We start from the raw sequence: 27,674 nt of genomic DNA on the forward strand, positions 1-27,674 counted from the left end.
GTCCTAACCTGGTGAAAAATTCAGAGTTTGTATGGTAAATTAGTTTGGGGACTAGTCTGACTAGCACAAGGCTCTATCAAGAGCATCTAGGTGTCAACAGGGGATGAGCACCGTGTTTGTAAACACAGGAGGCATATCATGAAATCACCACATGTTATTATTGGGAATTAAATAGTCCTGAAAAGTAGGTAGCTTTAAGGTTTGGTGGCAAAGCGCCTGTTGTTCTGAGGGTACGATACCCAAGCAGAGCTCCTTCCCCGTGACTTGTTGAAGAGTTAATTGGGCATTAGACTGCCAATGACAGTCACTGGGTTTAGGAGTGTTAGAATAGGATCCCATAACTGCAATTCCTTGTAATATGGAGGGACCATATCATAGCACAGCCAACAAGCTCGAGACATGTTAGGCTTGGAAACATCATCTGGAAGGCTCAGCCCCATTGGTAAGGAGAGTTTCTAACTCTAAACAGGGCAAAGGGGAGGAGGGTCACCCAGTTCACACAGTCTCCAAGGCTAATTTAAGGGTGTCTTTTAGAGTTCTGTAGCCCAGGCTTCTTATTAACTCTTATAACTTATATTAGCCTATAATTCTTCTCTGTGTTAGCCACATAGATTGGTACCTTTTTCGGCAAGGCAGTCACATCTTGCTTGCTCTGTGTCTGGGTGATGACTGCGGACTGAATCTTTCTGCTTCCCAAAATTCTCCTGTTCTCCTTGCCCTGCCTCTATTTCCTGCCTGGTCATCCCTCCTATACTTCCTGCTCGGCAATTGTCACAGGGTACAAGTGACAGGGTACAGACCATTGTCCCACATGAACCTTCATTTTAGGGTCTGTGAAAGTGGATCCATAGGGAGCTCCATCGAGCAAGAACTGCTCTGCTCCTGTAACTGTCATGGATGAACCAGGAGATAAGCCCTCCTCAGACTCTTCATCTAATCATGTTACAGTCTTGAACTCCCAGCTTTAGCATGATGAGAAGTTTCGTATTCAGCGGGTATAGTTTCTGGTACTTTATTGTAGTAGCCCTACTAGACTAAGACAATTATTATCTTCCCAACGAACTGTACTTATGCCCTTGAAAATCAGTAAGAAAACGATTGTATTTATCAAACACTGACAAATAAAACAGAGCATAGGAAGTTCTTTAGAGGGAATGTGTGTTTGTCACTGGTCTGGAGTTGAGGTTGAGAGGGAAGGACCAAAACAGAGCAAGGAAACAAAACGACAGGACAAAGCCATTCCAGACTTAGTAGGATTCTAGTTCGCATCTTTCCCAGACATTGACTGTGAAATGACGAATATGAGCAAACTTTTTCAGGCTTCACGATAGATTTGGCTCCATAAACCATTACTTAGGGCTACTGTGTTAACAATGGTGCTGGAATAAACTTGGCAACAGAAGGAAGCCTCCAACTTTGAGGCTGGAGACAACACATGACAATGTCAAGGTCATGCCTGTATCAAATCTGAGCCACCAGGAGGATGAGAATAGTTTGTACTTTGAATATAATACATTTTGCTGAATATCGTATCAGTTAAATGACAGAACATTTCCTTTTTCTTTTCCTGGGAGGATGGGGTGGAGTGCTTCAGGCTGAGTCTCAAGGACCTCATGCTGGCTTTGAATTCACTATGTAGCCAGGGATGGCTTTGTGTTCTTTCAAAAGAACTTTTTTTTTTTTTTTTTTTTTGGTTTTTCGAGGCAGGGTTTCTCTGTAGCTTTGGTGCCTGTCCCGGAACTAGCTCTTGTAGACCAGGCTGGCCTCGAACTCCCAGAGATCCGCCTTCCTCTGCCTCCCGAGTGCTGGGATTAAAGGCGTGCGCCACCACCGCCCGGCTCAAAAGAAATTTTTGAGATTTTATTGTAATGTGTTTTTGAGTGTTTGCCTGAATGTATATCTGTATACTGTATACCTTTCATGTCTGGATAAATCCAGGTTCCTCCCCACCCCAACCCCCCAGCAGGAAAAAAATAGCCAAAAATCTAAGCAGGAAGAGAAGAATCAGAAACCTAGAATTAGCCGGTTCAGTGACTGTGTTTCAGGAACTAGCTGAAGATAAAGTTAGATTGTAATCTTGAGAATAATCTTGAGTTTCCCCCCTTGTGATTATCATTGATATTTTTGGGATACTGTGTTTCAAGAACTAGCTGATTATGATCTTGAGAGTGATCTTGAGAGGCAGGGAGTTGCCCCCTTGTGATCATCACTGGTATTTTCGGAATTTTCTGTGACACCCTCCCTACCCCTTTCAGGATTACTGGGCTGTAGTTTCTTCCTTTAAAAACCCCTTCTCCCAGTCACTCGGGGTCGAACTCCTTCCCTGCATGGGTTATGAGTCTCGGCCCCAGTGCACTGGCTCCCGTCTTGTCAATAAACCTCGTGTGATTGCAGCAAGGACGGTCTCTCGTGAGTTACTGGGGGGGGGGGGGGTTGTGTTATCCTGAGACTTGAGTGAGTTTCCCCCCACACCGGGGGGGGGGTCTTTCAGAACTAGAGTTATAGATGGTTGTGAGCTGGGAACTGAACACAGGTCATGTGGAAGAGCAGCCAGTACTCTATACCACTAAGTTATCTCTTCACTTCCTAGCCTTGCACTATTTTTCTTTTTCCTTTTGAGACGGAATCTCTCTCTGCAGCCCCGGAACTCAATATCTAGACAAGGCTGTTCTTGAACTCCCAAAGATCACCTGCCACTGCTTCCACACTGCTCATGCTGCATTCACTGCGTTAGTGCTGGCATTAGAAGTCTTCACTACCACACTGGTGGAGGCCGGGAAATGTCAGCCTATTTCCAAAGGTCAGACAGTAGGAACTTACCTCTAGTTCCTTCAAGGTTAGTAGGCTTCAACCTCAAACAAAGGTCCCACCTAGGTCAGAGAGTTCTGCTCTCTCAAGGTTATTGTCAACAGGTGTGGCTAATAACCAGACCTTGTATTTCAGGAAAAGAGAAGTATAACCCAAACAAAAGTCTAAGGATCCAGCACTTGGGAGGCAGAGGCAGGCGGATCTCTGTGAGTTCGAGACCAGCCTGGTCTACAAGAGCTAGTTCCAGGACAGACTCCAAAACCACAGAGAAACCCTGTCTCGAAAAACAAAAAAAAAAAGTCTAAGGATCCAACTAAGTTCCAGTTTCCTTTGAGGAGATAACACTGAATTCCGCCCAGGGAGTAGTACTAATATTTTTTTAAAACTCCACGCCTCTATCCTGGCAAGAGGTATTTTTGTCGAGACTGGTCCCCGACACACACCAGGGTGAACATTTGCGATATTAGAAGGCTTCTGGCTATATGGTTTTATGATTAGAGTGCCATGCCATATACCATCTTGTAGTATTTCCTGCTGAGTAATAAAGGTGAAAGCCACCTGGTATGAAAAATGAAGCCTTTACAGCAAGTGTTACTACTATTCCCAGGACCAGGCTTTCTCCAAAGACAGATCAAGGATGCCAAGAACAAAATGCCTGTAGGCTATGTAAATTCTAAAATCTTTAAATAAATCTAGATGATGAAAGAATTTAAAAATTGACCAACATAACAGATTTGGAAACAGCCTGGCACTCACAGCACTCAGCCTTCCTAGATTACAAATCTGTGGGAACATACATACAAACGTAATAAATGATAAACAAAAGAAGGAAGACACGGTACATGATTAAAAAGACGGGTGGGTATCATCATATGTAGACACAGAAAGCTATTGCGTGACGATGGCAGCTCAACACAGCAGAGCAGCCCCGGTCCTGTACTTATTCCTCTTGATAGACATGACCACTGGTACACACCTATCATCTCAGCACTTGGAAGGTAGAGAGAAGAAAAAGAAAAAAAGTTGTCCAACTGTAATTCAACAGAAAAAAAGGCCTACTTAAAAAACAATTCCCACAGGGACTGAGGGGAAAGGTAGAAAAATCATAAAGTTTTCTGGCTTGTTATTTTAGAACAGGTGGCATGGGACACATCTGTACTTTCTCCCAAGGCCGAGGCTTGGCATGTGGAATTTCAAGTTTGAGGCCAACCTGGAGACTGTTAAAGGAACCTCTTAGTATTTGTATCATCATATGAATTTAATTTGTTTATGGTATGATTCTTTTTAATTAATTAATTTTGAGACAGTCTCATATCACCCAGGCTGGCCTTAAGTGAACTATGTATTTGAGGATGACTTTGGACTCCTGATCTGCTTTCATCTGCGGAGCTGCTGGGATTACAGGGCATGAGCCCTTACACCCACTTGGTAAGATATTTTCACCTGCTCAATTTTCTGTCTGGACTATAGGAAAGCTAATCCTGAAAGACTGTGATCTCATCAGGATGAGTAGTGCTTTCATTCCAGGCAAGAGATCCGAAGTTGGGACTAAGGAATCTAACCCACAGTCTTGGACTAAGGAACAGAGGAGAATGCTTTCCAGTTCAGCGCTAAAAGCCCACTGAACAGACCGTTGTGATTTAAACGCAAATCCAGAGACGCTGTTAAGTTCAAAGTCAGGTCACTGCAGCAGCAACTTCACTGTTTCCAAGTGATCATTTCGTGGTCGCATGCTGACTCTACCAAGCTTGTTCTTTCTAAACTCTGCACACTTTTTAAACACTGCACACTTGTAACCGAGGCGTCAAGACAATTTTGTTTTTGGGTAGGGACCTGATGTATGTATGCAGCAAGACAGGCCTTGACCATCCCAAGTGCTAGGATTACAAGCAGATGCCATGACACCCGGCATCCAACGGTGTTCTAATTTTTTTTAGGAAACCCATAAAGGTTTTGAATCATCGCAATGGTTTGGAGGGAAACACATGATGGAAAAAATTACAGCATTTGGGAGACCATGTCTTTTATGGGCTGGAAACGAAAAGAAAAAAAAAAAACCCACAAACCCACTAAGTCTCATAGTTGGAAGAGATGTGTTTAGGCAGAGGCCCATGGGCGGCGGGGTTCCCCCGCTTCTGCTCCTTCCCGTAGAGGCGACACCAGCGTCTGCCGAGGGGACCGGTGGGCAGGCATGGGCCCTGCCACCCGCCACAGAGACACTGAGAGGACAGGGGTGAGAGGCCCTGGGACATGCAGCCCGTGCATCACCCCACACGGTGGGGAACACGATCACGGGGCACCGGACCGGACCGACGCAGCAAAACAAACCCTGGCAAAGCCCATAGAGGGAGCTCTCGCGGGATTTGCGTGTGCGGCCGGCCGCCTCGGCAACTCTCGCGTTGTTTGGTCAAGGGGCGGGACGGTCACGGAGGGGGCGGAGTCACCCGGGCTGAGCGTTGGGGGGCGTTCCCGGCCGTGTTGACACGGGGGGGGCGCGCATGCGCAGCTCCCGGGCGGTCGTGGAGGCCGGGACAGTCCGGCTCCCCCGGTCCGCGGGTCGCGGGGTCGGGCCCCGCCCTCCGCGCGGGCGCTGGCGGACGCCGTGCCCGGCCCTGCCGGCTCTGTCTGCGGCGCTCCGCCCGCCGCCGGCCTGCTGCTGTTTTGGCCTGGAGGGTTCCCGCCTACGCAGGTCGTGACGCCGGGACAGGGCTTCGCGGCCGGAACGGGCGCTGCTGCTGTCTGAGCGTCTCCTGCGTCCACGGTAAGTGCCCTGCGCGTCTGCTGCTTTGGCATTTTAGACCCCGGAGGGGAGAAAAAGGTAGAAGCACAACGAGCTGTCTTGCGAGGCAAGGTGTTTTTCAGCTTATTTCGTTTATGCTTGTCTTTTGAAAGTCGTGAAACCACAGCTGTGTGTTTACAATTCTGAAGAATTTGGGCTCGGAGGAGGAGTAGGAGGAATCCTCTTAGCAATGGAGTTTTTTCATTACCGAAGTATTGAGTGCTCTGTAAGAAAAAAAAAAGCTGCGAAACAATGAAGACCCACGACTCCTGCCCTCTTTCAGGCTTCTGCTCCCCAGCCCCAGTGTTTACTCTCCTTCTGCTCAGGGTAACCCAGTTCCAAGTGTATGCAGTCAGCTATTCGGGATTTTGCCGGTGCATGTCAGGATTGTATTTATTGACAAAAATTGGATTCGTATGTAGAACATCGATCCCTCCACTTTTTTTTCATACTTTATTTTCAAATGCCACTATTTAAAATGGACTTCACACTTTCAATAGCAAGTCCCTTAAAAACTGATTGTGTAATTTGTGATTTGAGACTTTGTCTTGTAGCTCAGGGTGCTCTAGAACTCCCTGTGTAGGGGAAGCTGACCTTGAACTCATGGCTTCTCCTGCCTTCACCTCCTAAGTGCCCGGATCAAACACGAACTTGCCGTGCCCGGCCTGCAAGCCTACAAGCCAGTGTTTTGAAACTTAGTAGCTGAGACTTTCACAATATCTAAGGCCACATGTGATACTTTCATATGATGCAGGTCGAATATTGTTTACATAGAGCTCCGTCAGTGTTTACAGGAGGGAATGACTGCCGAAAGATTACATAAAGCTTACTTTTTCTTTATTGCATATTTTAAAGTTTTAATACCATATGGCACCTTTTAATTCTTTAAACTTGAGGTTGCTTTTGATGAAGTATGATTCAAAATCAGTGCCTAGAAGTCTGTACTGAAATAAGAAATCGCGGATGAAATGTTTTGTTAGGTGACCCCTAGGGAGAGGTCTGAAAGTGGAAGAATGTCGGTACTGCACGACTTGCTAGTAATAACACTGTAAGGGAGCAGGTTCATGCTGCAACTAACTTTATTAGAAATGTAGTACTTATGCTAATCTTGATGGCTTCCAAGGAAAACACTACTAAAGTAATCACAGGCAACCATCTTGTTCTAAACGTGCCTTTCCTTCGATCACAGACTTAGTTGTGAGCGTTCTATTTAGAAACTGGGCTTAAAAGACATGAAGAGGTGGTTCTGTGGTGTCTTAGTTATTTCTGGCAACAATATGCTGGTGCTGTTTTTCATAAAGGCTTATGTAGTGTCTTCCTGATTCTGTGGTCAGTCAGAGGAGGCCCTTAGCGCCTGCCTCTGGCCTTTCTGGGGCTGCTTTGCTTTTGTGGGTGTGCTGAGTACTAGAACTGCATTTTTTTGGCTCTGCCTTGTTCTCCTGAATGGAACACCTTATCAGAACTTTCTGGAGAGGTGTAGGAAACTATCATGGTGTTGTTATAGATGAGGTTTCTGGTGGTTTCATATTAAAATAGCTGAACCTCCGTAAGTTGAAAAGAATACAAAGTAGAAATTAAGATTAAATTTTGCTTCTTTCGTGGATGTTAAAAATCTATAACTGCCTCATGGTATATTAATCTTTTTATTTACAGCAGGTGCAACTGCTGTAGTTTAAGGAAATATAACCAATAGTAAGATGTAAAGTATATCCATGTATAGTAAAAGATTTGAGCTGTTTTTCCCTGTGAAGGATGACAAGTTATGAGCCTAGGAAAATACTTTTAATAGCACATAAAATCCATTCACTTTTAGTTATTGAAGTAGGGAGGACCGGGAATGTACCGAGTGTGTTTTCAGAAATTGAGAGTAATGTCTAAAGTTGGAGCTTAGTAGTTGTCTGAGGCCCTCCAAGATTCCTAGTACCAAAAACAGGGCAGGCCTATGGCTGGTGGGAAAGCTTGCTTTCTAGTTTAACCTGAACACATTCCTTCCTGTGAGTAGTCAGAAATAAACAACTCTGTTTTGGATCTTGTGGGTTTTCCCACCCCTTCTTCTTCTTCTTCTTCTTTTTTTAAACAAAAAGCACAAGGGATTAGATTATATCACCAATTTAAGTTATTATTAGCCCTCTCTCTCTTTCATTTGTTTTCTGTGTTTTGTTTGTTTGACTTTGGTTTTGTCTTGTTTTGGCCAGGGTAAAGAACACAAAACTTACTACATACCAAAAATGTGAGAGTACTAAAATCCCAATTAAGGGTTTAAGAATAGCCATTTCAGATTTCGTCAGGAGTTGTTCTTCCAGAACTGGGATTAGAGGGAGAAGGCAAAGTGCGAGGAGTGGGCATGGAATTGAGAATTGACTGTCAGTAAGCAAAGGGAGGATGAAGAGATTCCCTGAAGTCAGATGTGTGCGTTCAGAAGAAGATCAACTCACAGTTAGTTCTCTTAGTTTTGAGACACTGGAAAAATATCTAATTATAAGTATTCTTTATTAGTTGTATCCTGTTAGAATAATTAGTAGCTTTCAGCACCTTGCGAGTTTTGCATACTTTGTACAGCAATCTCATGTGTGTTCAATTCATAATTGGAAGTTATACTGCATTTGAAGAGCTGTGAAGGACTGTGGTTTCTACCTGCTCTGAGCCAGCACCCCAATGCTCCTGCCTGGCTTGGGTCTTCGTGGTTTTGGTTCTCACTTTTCTAGCTGTGCCTGCCCCCTCTCCCCTCTGTCCTGGTCTTGCATCACCAGCTCATTTTCTTTAACCTTGAGATTTGCTGCTGCTTTTCTCTGATCAATTCTTACTGGCTGCCATTCTGTTATTTTGAATCGCTGTACCTCTCTCTTTATTCTAATAACCTTAATATTTTCTTAATCACATGGGTACCAAATTAAAAGGTCACCCCAGATTTTCCACTGTTACTCTCAATCGTATTTTCTGTCACCATGCCTTTTTCCCTTGTTCTTCTAGCAGCCGTGTACACAGTAAGATACCTCTAATCCAGGGTTTCCTTTTCATCCGGCTTACTGATATTCATTGTCCTAGAAAACCCTGATTGTGTTGTCCGTAAAAACCCAAAACATTGTGTGTGTGTGTGTGTGTGTGCGCGCGCGCACGTGCTACCACCACCGAATGCTTTCTTCTCAATTGGTCCTTGTGATGTATGTTAGGCGCGGCTAGTGTGTGGAGGGGCTGGGATTGATGCTCCAGGCATCATTCCTCTGTGTCATCTCTATTAAATGGCCCCAGTGCTTCTTAAAAAACATGAATTTATATAGTTATAGACTTTAGCATTGGCCCACAAAAGAATGTAAACTTCTTTTCTCATTCATTCTTCATTTCTTGGGATTTTTTTTCCTGTTTTCATCTTCATCTTTAAAAGTAAGCCCTGTGTAAAGACAAGCTCTGACCCTCTTCCTGGTTGGTGTGGTGGTGGATTCCGCCTGTTCACGCTTCAGGATGATGTGGTGTTGTTTCCTCCCAGCACTCTAGCCACTGTAATTGGTGTGTGACGTTCTTGGAACGTAGCCAAGTCCTGTGCTATGTCAGAGTGAGTTCAGAATTGACCAGTGATAGAAAAACTCCTCTGCTTCAACATGTAAGAAATATTTCATTTTAGCTGCCGCATCTTTGATTCTGTTTGTTTGTTCTGTTTCCCTTTCTTTTTCTGGCACATAGACACACATTGCAACATTGAGTTTTATGTATCAAACAACCTGATTTTCTTGTTCTAAGTATGTAGATCATGTGAAATCTTTATTTAAATGATTAGGAAATGGTAAAAGTGCTTATATAAAAGTCAGTTTATTTACATATTTGGTTTCTTGATATTGTATCTAAATTTGTAAGACATCAATGTTTTGGAATTTGAATTACGCCCACTTCACAGTTTCTTCTGTGTGTATGCAGATAGAAGAGATGGGGCAAGATCATGTGTGTTCCGTTGTTTTCATTTTGTTATATCATCTGGATACCAGCACAGATTGGATGCTGCGTCAGGCTCTGGGTTCAATCCCTAGGACTACTCTCTCCACTAAAACAACACCCAGACCCAGTAGATGAACTTTTTTTTACTGGAGTGGGGGGAACAAGCTTAAAAACTAAAATAGAGCAGGGTGGTGGTAGCACAGCCTTTAATCCCAGCACTTGGGAGGCAGAGGCGGGCGACCTCTTGAGTTCATGGCCAATCTGGTCTACAGACGAAGGTCCAGGAAACAGCGATGCGTTAGCGAGACCCTATCTCAATCCAGGAGAAAAGCATAGTGCATGTATAGATTTGCGCAGTCGATTACGTGACACAGGAGGCATGCGGATTCAGAGGGTTTGAAGAATGGCTAGCCCTATAGAAGTGTAATTAGACAAGAGGTGTGGCCAGGTGCGGTGATGGAGGGGAAAAGCCAAGCAAACTTGTCTGCAAAGATTCTTCCTGGTGTCTCTGTGCCTTCCACTTGGTACAGGTCAGTATGCCTGAATGAGAGCGATTGGATCCTTCAGAAAAGGTTGGTCAGAGTTTCATTACTGGCTCTGAGTACAAGAGGGGAGGGGAGGGTTAAAATAAAATGCCCGATTTTCTGGCTCACGTTCGTGGGTGGGAACTATAATTTCTGTAACCTGCTTTATGGAAGAGGAGTACTAATTTCGGTGGCCGGCTGTGGAGGGAAATGGAGCAGGAGAAATAAGGGTAGGCACTCAGAGGGCCTGTTCCTGAGGCTTCTCCAGTATGTTCTCTGCGTTCAAAGTAGCCAGTGTCCTGGAGCCCCATGCTTTGGGGAACTGTGGTTTGAACCAGAGCAGATGTTTTTTGTTTCTTTTTCTGACCTGATGGTTCCTGGCTGGTGAGTGAACAGTATTGGATCATGTGCCTCTACTTGCTAGAGTTCGTAAGAACTGGGAGAATGGGATGCTCTGAGCTTCCCACACCAGCTTTTCACTCTGAATGTGTTTAGTAGTTGAGCGTTTAGACACGCTTCACACCTAGAAACTAGTCACAACCGTGTGTTCTAAGCTTGGTACCCAGTGTAGCAGTGCGGGAGGTGGGAGGGGCTGGAAGAAGTGCCTGGTGGTAGGGAGGTCTTCGGAAGGTCTTTAGATTTGTTGGGTTCAGGCCCTGGGAAGTCATTAAAATAAATGGTGCTCAGGCAGTTCCAGGGTAATTCTCCAGCGAGAGGCAGTTCTAAAAGGGAGCCCACCCAGCTCTCTGCCCTCTAACACTGACCCCCTTTCCTTGCCGTCCACTACTACGTGCTACAAACAAGAGGGCTGATTTGAAAACTGAGAGCATGGTGTGGCATAGCTTTAACTTTTCCAAGTATGCAAGGAATAAACCTTTTGTTCTTAGATAGTTTGCCTCGGATAGCTTGATAAAAAACTGACAAATGCAGCAAATTGTAATATATTTAACAGAAAACCTGTTTATGGAGCAAACGAAGATTCCCCAGTAGTATCACTAAGGAGAAAATGCCACGGCCTCTAGGACCACCTGTTTTTGTTTGTTTGTTTGTTTTTGTTTTTCCAAGGCAAGATTTCTTTGTGCAACCCTGACTGTCCTGGGCTGGCCTTGAATTCAGAGAGCCACCTGCCTTTGCCTTCCAAGTGCTGGGATTAAAGGCGTGTGCCACCACCACCCAGCTCCATGTGTTTGTTTTTTTTTTTTAATGTGATCATTAATGTAATTGTAAATTACATATTCAAATGGGAGGTTTAAACTACTGAAATAAGTGAAGTTAAAGAAATTTCTCCTTCAGTCAGCCTTTCTCTGCTCATGGGTTGCTAGAGTCATTGCTCAGGCTTTGATGTATAAACAAAAATCTGTGCAGCTTAAGAGTATGAGAGGGGCTTCAAAGACAACTCATTTGGCAAAGTGGTGGCTGCACAAGCAGGAAGTAAATTTAGATTCTCAACACCCATGTGAAAACCCAGGGCAGTAGTAGCATGCCTGGAATTTAGCACAGGGAGGGGTGGGGCGGGATGGGAGGGTCCCAGGGGCTTGCTGGCCTAGCCAGTTTAGCCGAATTGGTGAGCACCAGGGTCAGTGAGAAAGAGACCCTGTCTCAATAGGGTGAATTGATGAAGACACTCCAAATTTACTTTTGGCCACCTTATTCATGCATGTGCATGTACACCTCCACATACATGCCCATAAATACATGCACATATACATGTACACATGTACACCACGCATTCTGAAACACACATATGTCAGGATACTCTTGAACAGTGAATATCCATAAATACATGATAAAAGTGGAGCCTGCAGTTCTGGTATTTGGGGCGTAGGAGGATTCAGAGTTCAGAGTCACCCTCTCATATATAATGAGTTTGAGACCAGCCTAGGCTCCGCGAGATTCTATTTCAGTGATGTGAACTCCCAAACAAGTGGCTACAGCGATGCTATGGCAAAGGAAATAGTAGTCTTTGATTCCTTCAGACTTAAAGGGCTAGAAATGTAGCATTATGGAAATCATAGCAGCTTCTTAGATCTGTGTCTGCTCTGTCAGGTAATGCCAAGAATAGGTTCCCCAGCCTATTTATTTGTACATATTTATTCGTACATATTTTTATACATAGTAGTTTGGTTTTTTTAAGCAAGGATTATGGAGTATTTTTCTCTTTTTTAATAAATAGAGACTTGCAGGTTTTTCTGTAGATATAAAAATTAACTTTTTTACGAGGCTCTCAGACTGGCTTCAAACTCCCCACCTAGTAGAGAATGACCTTGAACTTGTGACCTCCCTCTGCCGCCTGGTGTGTTGCTTCACAGGTGTGCCCCTCCACCGCTTCTGTGGTGTTGGATTGAACTCGGGGCTTCCTACAGTGCCATTTGAGTACTTTACCAACTGAGCTGTCTCTCAGCCCAGAAAATCTGTTTGTAAAAGTTTGTTGATTATGCCATTTTGTTTTAGACTGCACTGTGTGTGTTTCTAAATTTGGTTTAAGATACGGTTTTTGTGTTTATGCACATTGAGGCAGTATTCTTTCATCTCTTCTTTTCAGACAGTGCCCGCTGACGTTCTTGTTGGCCTGGAACTCCCTGTGTAGGTCAGGCTGGCTTCGTCCTCAGAGAGGTCACCTACCTTTGTCTCTCAAATGCTAGTAAAAGGCAGATGCCGCCATGCCTGGCTTCTTTGCTCTTCTTATAACCACTATTCTTCATAAGACATTGTAAATAACATAATAAACCAAAAGGCATTTTGTTGGATTTTGCTTCTGCATAGTATGCTCCTGGGGAGTCTTTGAAGAAGTATGAGAAAGTGTAAAGAAGTTCACAGTGATTGGAGTGGTGTCACTGTCCGGGACTATCATGGGCAGGTAATTGGGAGGGGCTTCTTCATAAAAAGCTCAGCTTGATATTTAGCTCCCATGTACCACAGATAGTGATGATAGCTGTGGACAGTGAATGCTCAGATTCCCTTTGAAGTGGCACTGTGTCATGAGGACATGGTGCCTTCAGAGTCCAAGCTGTGCTGAGGCCTTCACCTGACATCAGGAAATTTTCTGAACATGCGTGGTCAGCCACTTGGTGACTTAATTGTTGAGTTGTTGGTTATGGAGCCACAGGTAGATGGGTCACTCAGCGCTCTGCCGTTGTTACCTGTGTCTTGCCGTAAGTTTACTAGAAGGAAATAGAAATTCTTCAGTTCCAAACACTGGTTTATGATATTTGCGAGGAGAGTTTATTTTATCCCTGTGACTCCTGACTCTTGGTATGTTCAGTTTTCATTAGTATTCTCTCTCTCTCTCTCTCTCTCTCTCTCTCTCTCTGTGTGTGTGTGTGTGTGTGTGTGTGTGTGTGTGTGTACGTGTACTCTTACTCTAGCCTAGGCCTGCAACTCTAACACTCAAACTCACCGCTTTCCTGCCTTACAGTCCAAATGCTGAGATTACTGCTGTAATACGGAGCTCATCACTGTTTCTTGGTGACTAGATTGTATGTATGTATGTATGCATGCATGCCTGTATGTATACATGTTTTTGAAACAGTCTTATGTAGCCCAAGCTGGCAATAATGGACTATGAAGCTGAACATAATTTTCACATTCTCTTGCTGCCTCCTTCCACCTCTTGAGTGTGGGGTTACAGGCATGGTTTATATGACACTAGAATTTCCCTCAGGCCTTAGGCCAGCTAGGAGAGTTTGACTACATCTCTAATCCCTAGAGTCAATTTATAAATTGTAGTTAGTTTTCATATTCACACATAGGAGCAAATTTTGGAAAACAAAAATAACCAGTTGGATTTTAGTGTCAAGAAAAGCATGCAAAGCCGGGTGGTGGTGGCGCACGCCTTTAATCCCAGTGGGAGGCAGAGGCAGGTGGATCTCTGTGAGTTCGAGACCAGCCTGGTCTACAAGAGCTAGTTCCAGGACAGGCTCCAAAGCCACAGAGAAACCCTGTCTCGAAAAACCAAAAAAAATAAAAAAAATAAATAAATAAATAAAAAAAAAAAAGAAAAGCATGCAGTGGTTTCTGCTGGTTCAACATGCATTGTAAATCCTCTCCTAAAAGAGTAACTTTTAAGTCATTTTAATGGAGTTGATTTGAATAGAATGATTTAAACGCATTCTTTTGGGAGCCAGAGAAATTAAAAATGAGAAGATGTTTGCACAGTGGTTTATAGATATCTGTTCATCATAATTGGTTATTAAATCATTTTGGCTCTTAAAAGGGTGAAATGCATCGTTACTTACAATGAGAGAGAAGCTTGCTTTTTCTCTATTAAGAACTTGTGTTACCAATATTTAGCAGTCATTGGTTTTATTGTTTAACAAAGCATTTAACAAAGTAGATATAGTTGGTACTGATTAAATGTGCGTACACATGTGTGCATACACACACTACACACCAGGTATGGTGGAGATATGGAAATAGCCTCCCTGCTGTGCTTCAGGAGAAGTGACAATTTTTATGTGAGTGGCAGTTTCCGGAATTGGGACCCTGATATTTTTGGTATTGTTTCCTTGGTGACACTTTGATCTTACTCTACGGAAACCAGTGTCAGACTTGTGACTTCCACAATTACAAAATAATAGACTTGGTGGTTCATTAAGGCAGTGGTAGAAAACTGTCGTTACTGAGTATTTTCTAAACATTTTATCCCATCTGGAAGTGAATGGTCCAGGATGCTTTAAATATATATTATCATAACCTAGCAAAAATTGTTATGGGTAGTGATGGAGACTTTTATCAAAGCCACTGGGGATAATTGCAGAGAAAAGATGATTTGAAAGGTGAGGGGCTAGGTAGGACAATTTGGTTTTAAATGTATTAAATTTGAAGTGCATAGTGAGATCCACCTTCCCTGTGAATTAATCTAGAAATTTACTAGCTACATTGGAATTTTTGTTCAATCAGTAAAGCAGAAGAAATACTTATTCTGCCCTAAAACCTACCAGACCAGTGGTTCTCAACCTTCTTAATGCTGCAGCCCTTCAATCCAGTGGTCCTCAGCCTCCCTAACACTGAGACCTTTAACACAGTGGTCCTCAGCCTTATTGATGCTGTAACCCTTTAATATAGTTCCTTGTGTTCTGGTGAACCCAAAGATAACATTATTTTGTTGTTATTTCATAAGGGTAATTTAGGTACTGTTATAAATCATAATTAAATATTTTTGGAGATAGAGGTTTGCCAAAGGGGTTGAGATCCACAGGTTGAGAACCATTATCCCAGACTGTGTTGGTGGTTAAACAACAACAAAAAAAAAAAATTAACCAACTAACCAACCAGCAAAACAAAAAACAACAAAACCCCACAGCTGCTTAAACTGCCCTTCTGGCAGATGGAAGCCACAGTTCCTATCTCTCCTATAAGGCGTTGTCTCGGTTTTTACTGGAAGAAACTGCACACATTTACTGTTCTTAGAGAAAAACCTGTCTTGTGAGCTCTCCGCACGTGACAATATGTTTCTACCCTGGACCAGCCGGCTGTTAAAAAAAGTTAACTAGTTTGTAGCAATGATGCTGAATATCAGAAGTTACTATAAAGTCTTTTTTTACGTTATTGTTCTTAAGCATGCTGCTTCAGTCAGGAAGGGTAGTTTCTGCCTGGAATCTTAGCACCGGGAGAGCTGAGGAAGACTGCCACAGTTTGAAGGTGAGACCAGCCTGGTTTACACAGTGCTTTTAGGGAGTGAGGGCTCTAAAACTGGACCTGTTTCAGAAACAAAAACAAAAATCCACAAACTCCATATGTTTGGTTCCTGTAAAACTTTTTTTTTTTTTCAGCGAGAACAAACAAGTAGAACACCCGCATGTGTGATAATAGACTTTCTGGCACTTAGCACACGTCTGTGGAGTGCATTTTTTTCTGTTGTTTTGTCTGTCAACTTGAAATGTCACAGGAAGCGTTCTCAGGTTACAGTAGATGTTACTGTTTATGATTGACATTTGTGTCAAGAATTTAACTTTGTCAAATTCTTTGTTCCCTTACTCCTTTGAGATTTCTGTCTTATGCCTGTTAATTGTTCTGATTGTCCATGTATAGTTGTGTTAATGATTACGGAGGTCTGTAGAGAGAGGGAATAGGAAAAATCATGTGCTTCAGTTAACACTGTTCAAGCTGTCACTCATGAAAGCCCTCAGGTGCCTTTCTAGAAATGAGAGTGCCTTCTGATTAGAGCTGTGCCACTCAGTGGGCGGCTGCTGTTCTAGTACCCTGAGTAGCTCTGGGCATCTATCTACCTTTCTAAGATCAGAGTAGATAGACAGCTGTTTGAAGATGGAAGCTGGGAACAAGGTGTTAGAACTCTTCCAGGATCTGAGGGAAGCGCACCCCACCCCCAGTACTAAAGTTTAAGCCAGACAAAAGGAGTGTTTGTGTTTAGTAATGAGATCAAACTGGGCCTTGTGGATGCTTTGTCTGGACAGGTGTTGAGCAGGTGTTAGTTGCATCCTAGGTTCTTGAAAACTCTGAACACTGCCCTCATAGTTCCCATTCTGGCTTTAGGATTCTGTTTCTCTGGCCCCAGACAAAGAGGAGAAATTGTAGTAATTCGAGCAAAGAATATTTGGAGAATTTCTTAGCTTAAGAAATTGGCTAATCTGAGAGTAGGGACACACACTTGAGGTGGAGGCAGGAGGATCAGGGGCAGAAGGCAGTCCTTTCATTGTAGAGTTGTAGCTGTCCTGAACTGCATGGAACTCAGTCAAGGTGAGTGGGGCAGAAAGCAGCAAGAGAGAGAGAGAGAGAGATGGTGGCACAGCCATAACCACGCCTTGTTTTGTTTTTTGGGACATAATGCTATGTAACCCAGGATGGCTTCATCCTCCTGGCGATCTTCCAGATGACAAGCAGGTGCAGCCATATCTGGCTCAAATCTGCCACAAGTTGAGGGTTGTGGTTGAGCAGCACCCAAGCAAGAAGCTAACCTGGGGCCTGAGCTCCAGGCCTTGGAGACATTGTGTCTTTGGCTGATGGGATAAGTTCTCAGTAGAATTTGCCAGGAATCTACCTATGGTAGCAGCACAAACAGTTGTTCTTGTAGATAATTTGTTGAAGACTTCCTTCTCCATAATTCTCAGGGAAAGCCTGTGGGCTTTGGTGCACTGTGGAAGCCTGGTGTTTGAAAAGCCTGCTAAGACTGCTGCTCCAACGAAGAAGCAGAGCCTTTGCCTCCTGCAGTATCTTCAGTGCCATCTGTTAAACATTAACTACTAGTTGACATCAGTATAGGAGATAGTGTATTCCTCCTTTGTCTGATCCTCTGGTTCTCAGCCTTCCTAATGCTGTGACCCTTTAATATAGGTCCTCATGTTGGGGTAACCCCAACCATAAATTTATTTTTGTTGGTATTTTGTAACTATTATGTTTTGGTACTGCTATGACTCATAATGTGAATATTTTTGGAGATACAGGTTTGCCAAAGGGGACTGACCCACAAGTTGAGAACCACTGATCTCTCAGTTACTTAGAATGAGGTAACATGCTCCTGCTCTAGGCTCTCCTTGAAACATGTCTCCATGGCTTTTGTACTGTTTGCTTCTCAGTAGAATTATGCTGAACTCCTTTTGATTTAGCAGCTACTTTCTCCTTTGCATTAGGTTTTTCCCATTCACCTTAGCTGCAGCTTATTTTCTGTTTGCCTCCTGTATACCCACACATAAACATGTGAAAACAGTCGTAGTCTTAGGGCGTTATTTTTTTTAAAAGATTTATCTGTTGTTTGCATGTATGCCTGCATGTCAGAAGAGGGCACCAGATTTCATTATAGATGACTGTGATCCACCATGTGGCTGCTGGGAATTGAACTCAGGACCTCTGGAAGAGCAACCTCTTAACCTCTGAGCCATCTCTCCAGTCCCAGGACATTACTTTTTATCCTTTTCCCCACATTAATAAGATTAAAGGCTTTCCCTGAATCAGTAGAAGGTACTACACTATCCTTGAGTTATTTTTAACAAAAAGTGTTTTATTTTATAAACCACACACGGAAAGCATTTCGTCTCAGTACCACTTCTTGTGGCTTTTATTTTATAATGAAGTGAGAAGAAAACCAGGATGCTGTAGCCGTTTGGTTCTTGTTGAAATAAGAGTGGTGGCGGGGCTGCGTCCCCGGCACCCAGCCGCCCGCATGGCTAGCTTATGCCCCGAAATAATTACACGGAAACTGTATTCTTTTAATCACTGTCTGGCCCATTAGCTCCAGCCTCTTATTGGCTAGCTCTTACATATTGATCTAACCCATTTCTAATATTCTGTGTAGCACCACGAACTGGCTTACCAGGAAAGATCTTAACCTGCGTCTGTCTGGAGTGGGAGAATCATGGCGACTCCCTGACTCGGCTTCTTTCTCCCAGCATTCTGTTCTGTTTACTCCACCCACCTAAGGGTTGGCTTATCAAATGGACCTAGGCAGTTTCTTTATTATTTAACCAATGACCTTCCTCCATCATGTTCTGTCACTATGACCCTGAGTGGTAGCTTTACCTGAAGAGAGGGCAACTTTTACAGCTAAAACATTTATATATGTATGGATGTTTGCCTGTCTGTGCACCACGTGTGTGCTTGGTGTCTACCGAGGTCAAAATCGGGTGTCAGATGCCCTAGAACAGGAGTTACAGATGGTTGTGAGCCATCCTGTGGGTGTTGGGAATCAAACCTGGGTCCTCTGGAAGAGCAGCCAGTGCTTGTAACCTCTGAGCCCTCTCTTCCATCCCAATTGTATTTCCCCCTCTGTGATTGTTTTTCTTGGTCTGCTTTTCGGAATGTTAGGGTGCTCTATTTTGGCTTGCACACACAAAGAAGTACAATAGGTGTAGCTTTTCCTTTGTGCTGCAGTTGATTTCAGAGTTCGAGAGAGCAGTTTCAAATGTCAGTAATGACTGTTTTTGACGTAGTAGTCTCACTTGATTGTTATTGTCACCATAATTCACCATAAAGAATTCATGTGCCAGAAAAGCTCTTGGAACCTTAAGGCAGGTAGGCGCGACAGTTGGTTTCTGAACGTGCTTTAAATCTGTGCTGTCCCTAAGTTTTGTGTACTCTTTATGCTTAGAGTGGTTTATAGAACTCCACTGTTCTGTGAAGTCTCTGGCATTTCTTTTCTCTTTGTATTTATGTGTGTCTCTGTGTGCACCTTTTGCTGATAATAATGATCAGCTTGTGAGCTCGAGGACGCAGAACTGTCATTTCCTCTGCCTGTACTGGGTGTTCTTGCATGTCCACGGCAGCCTTTTATACGAACTCTGAAAATTACCTACAACTTTAACTGTGTTGACATAAACACTGCTCTTGCTTCCAAGGAACTGTAAGGTGTTTATTCTGAGCCAAATCTGAGTGGTGTTGCCCATAAGTGTGGGTTTGAGCAGTGTACTCCTGTAGAATGGCTGTTCAGTTCTGTATTAACTAAATACGTTGGTGAGGGGAACTGGGTTTAGTGGATGGGGAGAATCTTACCTTCTTAGTGTTTTGGTGGAAGCTAGTGGGCTGCTAAGTGTTGGAGCCCACAAGACTAGACAGTGAACGCACAGCTGACAGACCAGTAGGCAGATCCACAGGAAGTGTATACGTCCACGTCTGCATGGAGCAAACTGTTTTGCAGAGCTGTGGGAACACTTGTCTTTTCGAAGAGTCACTGTCGTATCTGTAAAAACCTTTGTGAAGCCCCGATTCTTCCCTTTGAAATGGGATTTGTTCCCAAAGTACCTCAGCACTTTGACTTCTGTGCTGACAAGAGAATAACCTTGCTCCAGTCCCCCTCACCATGAGGCCTTGGAGCGGTGGCATTCACTCCTTGTTCTAACAATCAAATTTACAAAGACTCAATCCCACGAAATTACCTACTAACAGACCACATAGAAATTTCTATAGAAGACAGGCACAGAGCAGGAAGACAGCATGCCCCACCTGTACTAACAAACAAATACTGGGCATCCCCAAAGTTGGTTATCACCAAAGAGATTAGATGAGGAAAAGGGGTGAATCCAGGACTCAGGGATGTTTGGTAACTTTATCTAATGGTTTGGAATGTCAGGTACTTCCCCTTGAATGCTGGCTCTTTCTTGGGTTGGGTCCCCTGTTCTGGAGTACAGCTTTGTCAGGTTCTACCTGCCCCTTTTTGTGATTTTCCTATGCATATTGTCATTGTCCTTGCCTATGGAATTTTCCAACTATGTCTATAAAAACTAGAAACCTTGCTGAGATGGGCCCTTCCATCTCAGGCAGCAGGCAGGCCTTCCAGTTAGTTTCTGTTGAAGCTGAGGAAAGTGGCCTTCTCCTGGTCACTGGAAGTCAAAGATCTGAAGGTTCTCGTGTATGCAGGTGTCACTTGGAGATCACCACCACGTTCCTCTTGATGTGCAAACGAATTAGAACCTGGGCTGAGGTTTCCTTGTGCTTTGCAGCACTCTCTAGTTAGTCTTGGGGTCCTCTGGTAGTGACAGGTCTTCTGACTTGGCCCAAGGCCATCCGGAGAGCCCAGGGGACTGTCGGCTGTGATAGTGATACCCTTGGAGTGACCATACTGGATCAGTTTTTCCTGAGTGAGGTATGGGTGGCACTCAACCTGATTGGTCACTAGTTCATGTTTCAGTCCAGGCTTGTTCAGGATCCTTTCAATCTGGAAGTGATTGAAGTTGGAGAACCCAGGGCTTTCACTAACCAGTTCCTCCATGACCTCCCAGGCATCCAAGAAGGTTTTTTACTGGTGAGGACTTTGCCTTGATCATCTTTGGGGAATAACTCCTTTCTGGGCTGAAGTCCCTGTGACCAGTGATAAGATAGAGGTCCAGGTAGTCCAGTTTCAGATCCGTGAGGGTTCGTTTGAAAGGCTTCCTTTAGCAGTTTTCTCAAAGCAGGTGGGCCACAACTGCTAAGTTTTAACAGTTGATTCAAAGTTTTACTTGTGTCAGAAGAATGTTAAGTCGGATACGGAACTTGATGAAACACCATGGCCAAAAGCAGCTTGGGGGTAGAAGGGTTTATTTTAATCTTTCATATAATAGTTCATCATTAAAATCAGGAACTCAAGTAGGTTAGGAACTGGGAGACTGAAGCTGATCCAGAGACCATGGAGGGGTGCTGCTTATTGGCTTGCTCCTTATGGCTTACTCAGCCCAGGGATGGCACCACCCACAGTGGCCTGGGCCCTCCCCCATCAATCACCAGGTGACTTTGTATCATCTTGACAAAGAAGTAACACTGCTGAGTTTGCTAAATGGGGGTGGCTATTGTTATTAATACAATGCTTTTCTTTTTTCTGTTTTTCAGGAAAAGTCTATGAGATGTAAATTCTTTCCTAAATTTGGGCATCTAGCAAGTTGTGAAATCAGTTCTAAGATCTAACTCTATCATAACCTGTGTAGGTTCAGTTGAGATACCATTTTTTAGAGCTTGATAATTCAAAAACTTTTTGTATAATAATTTTAACAGAATTTAAAAAGCAGTAGAAAAGGAGTGGTTTCCTGTTCAGGTTTTGCAATAACACATGCACACAGGCACACAACACACACACATACAGTTTTAAGAAATTCCTATTCTCTGTCGTTTGACTCGGCCTTCTCTCATCCTAGGATGCCTTCTAATGACTCGCAAAGATTGGATTTTCTATTTTCTACCTAAAAACCTCTTCCTAACTGTGGTCTTAGAGAAGGCAACTGCTAGTTAGCTCAATTTAGTTCTGATCTTTGAGACTCTTGGAATTGAGCTCAACTTTGGGTGTGTGCTCTCTTAGTCTTTACCGGGCATTGTTCTTGAAGCATAAATAGGAAGTCAGTTTTATTTGTTAGGTTAAAAAAAAAATGAACTTTTTCTTTGCAGAACGGCTTAAATATCCAAATAGGCAAAGTTTAATATCTTACTTATTTATTGAGAAATTTATTTTCCTTTTTAAAATGATATTCTTTTAGAAACTGTTTTAAATCACCTTCATTGAAGGCACATTCAGAATTTTAAAGTGCACCCTGAAGAGTAATTTTGTCCAGCTTATTATTTATGTTAAGACCAGTCAAATTCATACAAAATGGTGGGGGTTTTTTTTGGTTTTTTGAGACAGGATTTCTCTGTAGCTTTGGAACATGTCCTGGACTAGCTCTTGTAGACCAGGCTGGCCTCGAACTCACAGAGATCCACCTGCCTCTGCCTCCTGAGTGCTGGGATTGAAGGCATGCGCCACCACCCTCCTGGCACAAAATAGGTTTTTTACATGGATACTAATTTTCTAGAACAAGGACCTGAAATCATCTGAAGTTCTTTCCTTAAAGAGCTTGTTTCTACTGAATGCGCTGTACCAGTCTTGTAGAAAATCCAGGTACAGGTGCTGAGCTAGAAAGCTTTGGCAGCATTGGGTGTGGTGCACATGCCTGGTCTGCATATTGAGTTCTAGGACAGTCAGGGCTACATAGTGAGATCCTGCCTCGAAAATAAACAAGCACACAAATAAATACAAATAAATAGCTTTGAGAAACATTTCGATTGTTTGGTAAGGGTTTTCTAAATATGATTTGAGCAGAGGCATTAAACTACTGATGACAGATTCATCCTGTAAGATGACCCTGATTAGCAGTTAGCTTTAGGCCTGAAGCATTATTACTGTCTGATACCATGTTGAGCTCCTAAACGTCTGTAATTCCAGCAAAATCCAGTGTTCTTCCGGCCTCTAGGTACCTGTACTACTCATATGTCATACATATATGCAGAAAGATAAATCTTTTTTTTTTTTTTTTTGGTTTTTTGAGACAGCGTTTCTCTGTAGCTTTGGAGCATAAAGATAAATCTTAAACACATCATTTGTGTTTATCATTGAATATCAAGTTAATTTGATGTTTTCTGTAAGCCAGTAGTGAATCAGCCTAGTCTTTGCTTGCTTTCCTTCTTAACTCTTTATAATTTGCCTATCTCAGTAAGAAAATAGTTTTCTCTGGTGCAGTGCCACCAGACTCAAAGCCGCCTTGATCCGTGATGCCAGGGACAGTAGCTCTCTGGGTGTTAGAGTGTTCTGTTTATCTCTTCAAACGTTGTGTTCTCGTGGATTCCGTTCTCTTGGATTACATTGCACTGGGGCCTGCTGAACTTGTTTCCTTTTTTGCAGAAAAGGAGCAGCTAGGAGCAGTCATTGGCCCCTCCTTCCAGGACTCTGGGGGGGAAAGTGGGTCAGCGTTCCTTCTCTCCCCTGCCCTGCCCATCTACTCTCCACCTACTTGACTCCTCAGCGCTAGCCCTCCACAAGTCATTCCCAAGCAGCTCCCGAGATGCCCTAATGCTGTGTGGACCTTCAGCAGTTCATCTGTAGTCCAGATGAATTCAGTCCACGAATCTAAATTGGGAAGAATAGCAAGTCTTTCCTAATCCCTTCAGGTGTGTGAACTGCAGCTTTGACTCCCACCCCTCCCAACACCAGAAAGAGCATGCTGAGGAGGAAACCAGCCTTTCTGTGGCCTGTAAATGGTGACTTTCTCATTAGACTCAACTGCTAAGTGCTTCAGCTGTTGAGGCCTTCACTCTGTTACTCCTTTCCCTTTGCTTTTATTGTTTAATAGGATTTAAACCCTTCTAAAAGTTTTTCTTCTCCATGGATGAGGGAAAAAAGGCATGGATAATGCAAGTTGTGACCAAAGAAATAGAAATGCCAAGGTTGGGCAGAGGAAACCCAACTGTGTGAGACTGCAGGGAAATTAGAGCCAGGAGGGTCCTGGGAAACAGTGCCCCACCCAAAGGCACAGAAATGACACCATAGAGACTTGGGGAGTTATCAGTGCCCACAGACAGATGTCTCTTTTGAGGTGTATTTGACACGTTTTCCTTTGAGATGATTAGTACAGAATTAACAAATAACCCTTTTATAGTGCTGACTTATGGTACTATTTAATACTGTTCAAGTTAGAGGATTATTATTGAAACATAGTCTTTAATACAGACAGAACAAGCTTTGGTGTAATCAGTTCATGGTCTGGTTATCTAGCAGTTGAATTTTATGTCCTGCTTTGTATACATGTGATGGAGCATGATGCCTCTGGACTTTGGAAGAATGAAAATGACTTTGAATGGTATGAAACAATGTTTTATTAAATGAAAATACTAGATGATATTGTTAGTGAGCTGATCTTGGCTTCCCTCTTAATAAGAAAACTTAGAAATGGACTTGGAAGCTTGGGGACCATTTTACTAGTGTTTGAGGTAAAACAACAGTGCATATGGAGCTGCAGATCTTACAGCTGTGGAAAGGAGGGAGGTGGAAAAAAGGAAGAAAGTCATGACTTTTGAGTTAGGCTCTAAGACAGCAGGCGTGGCATGTTCTAAGTGCTTAGCATGAGGTAGGGAGAGTGAATAAGAAAGGCCAGAGTGTCAGGAAAAAGATGCTTTGGCTTTTAGAAAAAGGCATAGAAAGGAAGAGAAGGAAAAATTACGCTTTCTGGATTCATAACTCCAAATGTGGGCAAATTTGTCAGTGAATATGGCATCAGAGGGACTTTTGGGAAGTTCCAAGTTCATTTCATTATGAGGCTAGTTACCCCCCCCCCCATTTTTTCATCTCTTTAGCATGTCTTCAGATAAGCCATCTTTCCTGCAGGGATGGGGGAGGTTGGGAGGTGTGGGGGGGGAGATAGACTCCTGGCTAAGTGAATTAAGTTGTTTTGTTTTGTTTTATTTTTAGAGATAGGGTTTCTCTGCATATCCCTGGCTGTCCTGGAACTCAGTCTATAGACCAGACTAGCCTGCCTACCTGCCTCCGCCTTGATTGCTGGGATTAAAGGAAGGAGTACACCACCTCCGACAGATTGAGATTATATCTTTTTTCTTACCTTTTTTTTTCCTGTTTTTTTGCTTTGATTTTTTTTTTTTTTTCCTAGACAGGGTTTCTCTTTAGCCCTTGCTGTCTTGGAACTCACTTTGTAGACTAGGCTGTTCTCACGCTTGCCTCTGCCTCCGGAGTGCTGGGATTAAAGGCCTTTTCCACAATGCCTGGTTTACTGGATTAATCCTTAAGGGAGGACACAGTACTATATAATGCTCAAAGCCTACGATGGGGGTAACATAATCAGTAACTTCCAAGATTGCCAATCCCTGTCCAGCTCTCTTGACAGTATAAGCAGAATGCTATCAGTGCTGTTTAGAAAGCATATAGCATGCCCAGCAAGATTGTGCGACAGGAAGCAAGTGTCTGGCCTTGAAAACCTTACAGCCTGAGTTTGGTCCCTGGATTCCGCAGGTTGATGGAGAGAACCTGTTCTCAAAAGTTGTCCTCTGATGTCCCAAACATGGCCGTGGCACCCCGGCATCCACATACATAATAATAACAGCAATAGAGTGAAGCGTGTAGGTTACCTAGAAAGTTAACAGAAGTGCTCTGGAGCACTGCTGTTCACCTCTGTAGAAACTCTGTTAAAGCCAGGTCGGTCAATATCATAAAACTGTTCATCACTGTTTCAGGGACTGTATAATGATACACAGTAATAGAATAGTGTAAAAGAAACTTTACTGAAGTTCTAGTATTATTTGTGTCATCTGTTTTTTTCTGCACTAGACTCTTGTTAAATAAGCATTTATTCCTAAAGAAGTTATTCTCCACATGACTTTATTATGTCCCTTGTAGTTTCTCCATGTGACCTTCAACTTACCAGTTTTGTCTCAGTGTTTCATGTAAACCCTTCAGGAGCTAAAGACGTAAACCTGGAGCTCTCTGGCTTCTTCGTGTTTGTGTCTTCTGACTCACACACTCGAGGGAACTCGGGTTTACCTGTTCTATAGGTATTTCTTCCACACTGATCATGACCATGCTTCTGGTTTTGCTGTAGCTGTTATTTTTGGACGGCATTTCCTGTCTGTGGTCATTGAGGAGGTTTCAGTTTTCAGTAGAGCTCCTCGTCTCTGCTCTCCTCCTACCCGTGCTGAGCAGACTCACATTAAATCAGCTGCTGGGTTTCCACAGTTCCTACTGTGCAAGTTTATTTCTCGGGCCCTTGTGTTCCTCTGCTTGTTCTATGTCTGTGCCATTCTATTTTGCCTACTGAAGCTACTGGAGTGTTTCGAAATCAGGTCTTGTGGTCCCTTCTGATTGCTCTTCCTGCTCAGCATTGCTTTCTTTGACTTTTGCCACCTTGTGATTCCATATGCATTTTAGGATTGCTTTTCTTTGTGTGTGAAAACAGCTTTGGAATTTGGCAGAGGTTGCATTGAGGCTGGACACTTCACCAGTCCTAATCTACGATCGGGATTCCACTCCCTTTATTTGCATGGTATAGTTTCTCCGAGTTTGTAGACTTTCCTTCTTGCTACTGACCATCTGGCTGAGATCCTTTTCTGCACCTGTAGAAACTGTTGGCAGGGGAAGCTCTTCAGGTGCTAATTATGTATTCTTGTATTCCTGGGCTCTTGACAGAAGTGCGTGGTGGTTGCAGGTGGGTGCTCTCTTGTGCAGTCCCTGTGTTGTGAGATTCTCATGTCTACACATATGACAGCTCTTGGACAGGTCTAGGGTGTTTGCCTTCTTTAGATCCGAGCAGCTGCAGCAGTCAAGGCCTGTGGTCCTCTGACGGCCTTTTGTCTTCAGACCTCAGCTCTGCATCCTGTTCCTCTTGTTCTTATCATAGCCTCTTCTGAACTCTTCAGCTCCCTCTTTTAGGCTGTCAGGTACCGCCTGCTCTTTGCTTCACTGCACCGCTCGCTGCTCTGCTGTCTGAGATGCCGCTTTCTTTATACCAGCCTACACGGCTAAGAAAGTAGGTAAGAGGTGGCCCCTGAAGAGAAATCATTTATAGGGCCTAATGTTGCAACAGGAGGAAAGGGTCAGGAGGGTGGCTCTCAGCCAACTCTCTTAGGTCAGCCTGAGTGGCCGGCCGGCTTGTTTCTGCAGCCAGAGGAAGGATATTTGCACTAATTGCAGCAGACCTCACATGCAAATGAAGCTTTGGTTCCTATCTTCAGTAACAGTGATAGTAATCCTTTGGACAAGTCATCAGGGGAAGGTTTAGTAACTGGTGTCAGCACTCAGTTGGACCCCACTGCTGAACATTTTGAGGTGACCACCTACAACCAGATACCCCAGAGCTTTCCCGTTTCCCTATGAGCAAGCTGGCTGCTTTTGTCATAAAGCCTAGTGCCCCAAATTGATCCCTCTTGCCAGTGTTCGGCTGCCTTTCCTTTTGTGGTAAAAGTCATTTTGATCAGGTTACAGTGACCATGGGTTCCTCGAGGACCCAGGGTACCAAGGGTAAGAAACCTTTTTTCTTTTCCTTTTCCTTTTCTTTTTTTGCAACAGGGTTTCTCTGTAGCTTTGGTGCGAAGAAACTCTTTATGGAAATTAGGTCACCTGATCTTGCAGTTGGCCATTAAATGTGTCCGGTGGATACACGGTCTCAGGATTTACAGTAAAAATCCTTGGTCCCTTCCCAATTTGTTTGCTGTTGGGTCCGTTCTATGTGACCAGGACATACATAGAAGTAAAATCTTTGAAAAATTGCATTTACATGATTGCTTGGATTCATGCCTAATAAGGGGAATGTGTGACAAACAGGTCATAGAGTATACCCAGGTCAAAATACAAATCTGGGAACCAGGACCAAAGGGGAGCAACTCTGGCACTTCAGCTCAAAGTCCTCCCAGTGACTAGATCACAAACTTCCCAGTTCTGATTCACTGGACAGAAGGGTTTGAGG

The 27,674-nt window shown here is 43.5% G+C and overlaps 1 protein-coding gene across 3 annotated transcripts in view; it reads left to right on the forward strand.

Annotated features, from left to right (window-relative positions):
• Positions 1-5,305: 5,305 nt before the first annotated feature.
• The window catches only part of Pcmtd1 (protein-L-isoaspartate (D-aspartate) O-methyltransferase domain containing 1), a 58,549-nt gene continuing 36,180 nt past the window's right edge, over positions 5,306-27,674 (forward strand). For 2 of the 3 annotated variants that reach the window (XM_057790332.1, XM_057790334.1), the window contains exon 1: positions 5,434-5,569. The gene's annotated coding sequence lies outside the window, so the exon portion shown is untranslated. Of the gene's footprint in view, positions 5,570-27,674 lie in introns of all 3 variants that reach the window. The other variant, XM_057790335.1, reaches the window with a different exon arrangement.

Source organism: Chionomys nivalis, chromosome 16 (genome assembly GCF_950005125.1).
Source record: "Chionomys nivalis chromosome 16, mChiNiv1.1, whole genome shotgun sequence".
Lineage (NCBI taxonomy): Eukaryota > Metazoa > Chordata > Mammalia > Rodentia > Cricetidae > Chionomys > Chionomys nivalis.